At 40.7% G+C, this 5776-nt stretch overlaps 1 pseudogene across 1 annotated transcript; it reads left to right on the forward strand.

Moving 5' to 3' along the window:
• The first annotated feature begins 203 nt into the window (after positions 1-203).
• LOC308511623 (farnesyl pyrophosphate synthase-like) lies at positions 204-5158 on the forward strand (annotated as a pseudogene). Its single transcript has 2 exons — positions 204-248; positions 4146-5158. The product of its transcript is annotated as a farnesyl pyrophosphate synthase-like (transcript).
• Positions 5159-5776: the final 618 nt, after the last annotated feature.

Raw genomic sequence — 5776 nt, forward strand, 5'->3', positions numbered from 1 at the left:
CACATTTATACCATGGAATACTATGAAGCAGTAAAAAAGAAGGATCTTTTACCCTTTGAGACAGCATTGAGGGACCTGGATAGTATCAAGCTAAGTGAAATAATTCAGTCAAAGAAAAACAAATATCACATAATTGCACTCGTATGTGGAATCGGAGTAACAAAATAAACTAATAAATGGAGTGGATCCAGAGACATGAAAGCATGGAGAAGAGTGTGGAAATTCGGGGGGAGAGTGGGGGAGGATGGGTTAGTGGGAAGAGATCAACCAAAGACTTGTGTGCATGTATACATAAACCATGGACACAGACAATAGTGTGGTGAAGCCCTGGGGCAGGGTGGCGATGGTCTAGAAGGGGTCAATGAGGGTTAAAAATGGACATATGAAACATAATAATTTTTTAAAAAATAAGCAAAAGACCTGAAGGGACACTTCTCCCCCCAAATCATATAAATACCCAACAGATATTTGAAAAGATTCTCAACTTCACCAGCTATTAGGGAAATGCAAATCAAATCTACAATGTGATACCACCTCACACTTCTTAGAATGGCTTTTATCAACAAGATAGGTAGTAACAAGTATTGGAGAAGTTGTGGAAAAGAAGAAACCCTCATTCACTGCTGGTGGCAATGTAAACTGGTGCTGGCACTATGAAGTATGGAGGTTCCTCAAAAATTAAAAATCATTATCATATGATCCAGCAACCCTTCCTCTAGGTATCTACACCCCCAAATTTACCAACATTTATTCTCAAACACATATACACCGCTATGCTCATTGTGGCATTATTCATGGTGGCCAAGAAATGGGAGTGTCCTTCCATAGATAATTGGATAAACAAGATTTAATACCGATATACAATGGAATACTACTCAGCCATAAGAAAAGTTGAATTATTGCCATTTGCAACAACATGAATGAACCTTGAGAATATCATGCTAAGCAAAATAAGTCAGAAAAAATTAAGTACTATATGATTGCACTCACATGTGGGTTTATAAAATTGAGACCAACAAATAAACAAACAAGAAAAACAAACAAACTCATAGATACAAACAACATGGTGGTTACCAGAAGGAAGAGGGATAGGGTGTAACAAAGGTGAAGGCAGTCAAATATATGGTGACAGAGATGGTTTAACTTTGGGGGTGTTGGGTTCATTATGCAATATTAAAATCATAGATCATAGAAATATATACTTGAGACATATATAAACTTAATAATTAATGTCATTTTAATAAATTTAACAAAAAGATAGAATAGGCCCTGGCCAAGTGGCTTTGTTGGTTGGAGCATCATCCCATATACCCAAAGGTGGCAAGTTAAATTCCTGGTCAGGGCAGTTACCTAGGTTGTGGGATCAATTTCTGGTTATGGCACATACAGGACACAAACTATCAATGTTTCTCTTTCCCTCCACCCTCACCCTACTCTCTCTTAAAAAAAAAAATCAGTAAAAACATATCCTCAGAAGAGGATTAAGTAAAATAATAAACTAAAGTAACTTAAAATAAAATAACTCAAAGCTAGTGAGAGCATAAATTAATTAAAAGCATTCTGGGAGAACCAAGATGGCGGCATAGGTTAACGCCGGAGTTTGCTGCTTTGAACAACTACTTCAAAAGTGAAACCAGAAAACGGAAGGGACATCACTCAGAACCACAGGAACGCTGGCTGAGTGGAAGTCCTACAACTAGGAGGAAAGAGAAACGCATACGGACACTCAGAGGAGGCGCAGTGCTGAAGTCAAATTCTGAGGTGCAGAGTGCGCGGAGCTGGCTGGTGGCGGAGGGCGCGGTTGGCGTTTTCCATCGGGAGGGAGTCCCAGACTCTGAGCTCCAGATACAAGCGAGTCTTTAGGGACCCAGACTCAAATGGGAGAAGAGGGACTGTCTGGCTTTGGTCAGAGCGAGTGCAGCTTTCTCTCCAAGGTTTGCAGCCATTGCTGGGACTCAGAGAGGCAGAGCCCCTGGGGACAGGACTGAGAGCCGCCATAACTGCTCTCTCAGGCCCACCCTGTTGATCCTGTGCGACCCACCCTGCCCAAGCCCTGCACAGAGGCATTTGCCGGATAGCCTCAGGCAAAGGCTAGATTAGCACCTCCCTAGAGGACAGAAGTTCTCTCACTGCAGACACAGCTGATTCTCATAGCCACTTGGCCTGGAGGTCAAACCCTCCCTGGTATTAGCTACAGCAATCAAGGTTTAACTATAAGACTGTGCACAAAGACCACTAGGGGGTGCACCAAGGAAGCATAACAAAATGCGGAGACAAAGAAACAGGACAAAATTGTCAATGGAAGATATAGAGTTCAGAACCACACTTTTAAGGTCTCTCAAGAACTGTTTAGAAGCCGCCGATAAACTTAATGAGATCTACAAGAAAACTAATGAGACCCTCGATCTTATATTGGGGAACCACCTAGAAATTAAGCATACACGGACTGAAATAACGAATATTATACAGACTCCAGACAGCAGAACAGAGGAGCGCAAGAATCAAGTCAACGATTTGAAATGCGAGGAAGCATAAAACACCCAACCGGAAAAGCAAAATGAAAAAACAATCCAAAAATGCGAGGATAGTGTAAGGAGCCTCTGGGACAGCTTCAAGCGTACCAACATCAGAATTATAGGGGTGCCAGAAGATGAGAGAGAGCAAGATATTGAAAACCTATTTGAAGAAATAATGACAGAAAACTTCCCTCACCTGGTGAAAGAAATGGACTTACAGGTCCAAGAAGCGCGGAGAACCCCAAACAAAAGGAATCCAAAGAGGACCACACCAAGACACATCATAATTAAAATACCAAGAGCAAAAGATAAAGAGAGAATCTTAAAAACAGCAAGAGAAAGAAACTCAGTTACCTACAAGGGAATACCCATACGACTGTCAGCTGATTTCTCAACAGAAACTTTGCAGGCCAGAAGGGAGTGGCAAGAAATATTCAAAGTGATGAATACCAAGAACCTACAACCAAGATTACTTTATCCAGCAAAGCTATCATTCAGAATTGAAGGCCAGATAAAGTGCTTCACAGATAAGGAAAGGCTAAAGGAGTTCATCACCACCAAACCAGGATTATATGAAATGCTGAAAGGTATCCTTTAAGAAGAGGAAAAAGAAGAAAAAGGTAAAGATACAAATTATGAACAACAAATATGCATCTATCAACAAGTGAATCTAAGAATCAAGTGAATAAATAATCTGATGAACAGAATGAACTGTTGATTATAATAGAATCGGGGACATAGAAAGGGGATGGACTGACTATTCTTGGGGGGGGAAAGGGGTGTGGGAGATGCGGGAAGAGACTGGACAAAACTCGTGCACCTATGGATGAGGACAGTGGGTGGGGAGTGAGGGCGGAGGGTGGGGCGGGAACTGGGAGGAGGGGAGTTATGGGGGGGGGGGGAAGAGGAACAAATGTAATAATTTGAACAATAAAGATTTAATTAAAAGAAAAAAAATAAAAACATTCTGATTGAAAAGCAATCTGATATGCAAAATGTTGATATCTAAATATATCGTTTGTTCTATTGTAATTAACTAGAACATATATGCATATATGCATAACCTATGGACACAGACAATGATGTGGTGAAAGCCTGGGGTAGGGCAGGGACTGGTTAGAGGGGGGCTGCTAAGCGGGGGTAATGGGGAACATCTGTAATACTGTCAATAATATAAATAAATAAATAAATAAATAAACAAACAAACAAACATTTCTCAAGTCATCTATCTGGTTATCCTGAGGTATAGTTTGTATAGAATGGGCAGTATAAATGCCTACTTTATCTTTTTTTTCTATTTCAGTTTTAAAAATAATTAGTTGGCTTGTTAGTATCCTCACAAGGTGATCTATGGGTTTCCATTTCTAAGTATAATTTTGAATGGATGATTTTTAATGCATTTCATGTTTTGATTCATTGCAGTTATTTCCTTTATTGAAGTGAAAATTGCCTTATAGTTTATCAGCTAGCTCTGGAGCTCTTTTGACATGATTACGATAGTCTTTTATGTCATTCCAAAAAACAAGGAAAATAAGATATATCAGAATCATTCTTTTTTTTTGCCACATGCCTCTATTTAGCCATTTCACTATGAAACCCTGGTTCCCATTATTGGGAAATGCTATTTAGAGATCACAACAGCACTTCTCCCTGGTTGTCAAGGTGCTAACTGAGAATGACATGGGGCACCCAGATACAGGAGATGCTATTGCCCAGCTCAAGGAGGTCCTTGAGTACAATGTCATTGGAGGAAAGTACCAGAGCGGTATGACAGTGCTGATAGCATTCCAGGATCTGGTGGAACCAAAAAAGCAAGATGCTGATAGTCTCCAAAGGCCCTTGCCTATGGGCTGGTGTGTGGAACTATGTCAAGCTTGCTTTCTGGTGTCAGATGACATTATGGATTCATCCTTCACCTGATGAGGGCACATCTGCTGGTATCAGAAGCCAGGCATAGGTTGGATGCCATCAATGATGCTATGCTTCTGTAAGCATGTATCTAGCATCTGCTGAAGCTCTACTGCCGAGAGCATCCTTATTACCTGAACCTGATCAACCTCTTCCTGCAGAGTTTCTATCAGAATGAGATTGGACAGATCCTAGACCTCATCACAGCCCCTGGAGGCAATTTGGATTTTGGCAGATACACTGAAAATAGATACAAATCTATTGTCAAGTATAAGACAGCTTTCTGCTCTTTCTATAGCTGCTGCCATGTATATGGCAGGCATCAATGGGGAGAAGGAACTTGCCAATGCCAAGGAGATACTACTGGAGATGGGAGAGCGCTTTCAGATTCAGTATGATTACCTTGACCTCTTTGGGGACTCCAGTGTATGGACAAGATTGGCACTGACATCCAGGACAACAAATGCAGCTATCTGGCTGGTGGTTCAGTGTTTGCAATGGGCCTTTACGGAACAGCATCAGATCCTGCAGGATAATTATGAGCAGAAAGAGCCTGAGAAGGTAGCCCTGGTGAAGGCACTCTAGAGAAGCTGAATCTGCAGGCTGTGTTCAAGAAGTTTGAGGAAGATAATTACAGCCACCTAAGGTGTCTCATTGAGCAGTAAATAGCTTTGCTCCTGCCCCCAGCCATCTCCCTGAGGCTAGCAGATAAGATCTACAAGAGGAATAAATGACCTAGAGACTTCCAGGGCAAGGAGGGGGCTCTCTCAATAAATTACAACAATTCCTCACTTAACATCATCCATAGGTGCTTGGATACTGCAACAAAATTTTGCCATAGGCTAATTGATATAGACAAGAGTTAAGTTCCTATGTCATATTTCTGGTCACAAAAAAATCTCCAAATATTTCTAATATTAAACGCTGAAATAAATGTGAGCTATATAGACGTTTAAGGAAGGAATAAAAGCAGATAAGATTATTTTTTTAAAAATATATAAGCAGAATTATGAGCATATTAATGATATATATAATTACATAAAATAAGCACTTAAAACAAGTGAAAGAGGTCAACTATAAACAGGTGGAAATAGGATTGGCATGGGCAAGAGACTGCTACTTTCTATAACAACTGTGACTTTATTAAACCCAAGGTATTACCACAAAAGCTAAAAACATCATGCAACTTGATTTTAACAATTCCTCTGGACACACACAGTATCTATAGATATACTAAACAGCGTAAGAGACTGTTAAGACCCGTCTACTGAACAACCAGTCGACCAGTCGCTGTGATGCACACTGACCACTAGAGGGCAGATGCTCAACCTCCCACAGCCAGCCAGCCCCGA

Source organism: Myotis nattereri (assembly GCF_964212035.1).
Source record: "Myotis nattereri genome assembly, chromosome: X".
Classification (NCBI taxonomy): domain Eukaryota; kingdom Metazoa; phylum Chordata; class Mammalia; order Chiroptera; family Vespertilionidae; genus Myotis; species Myotis nattereri.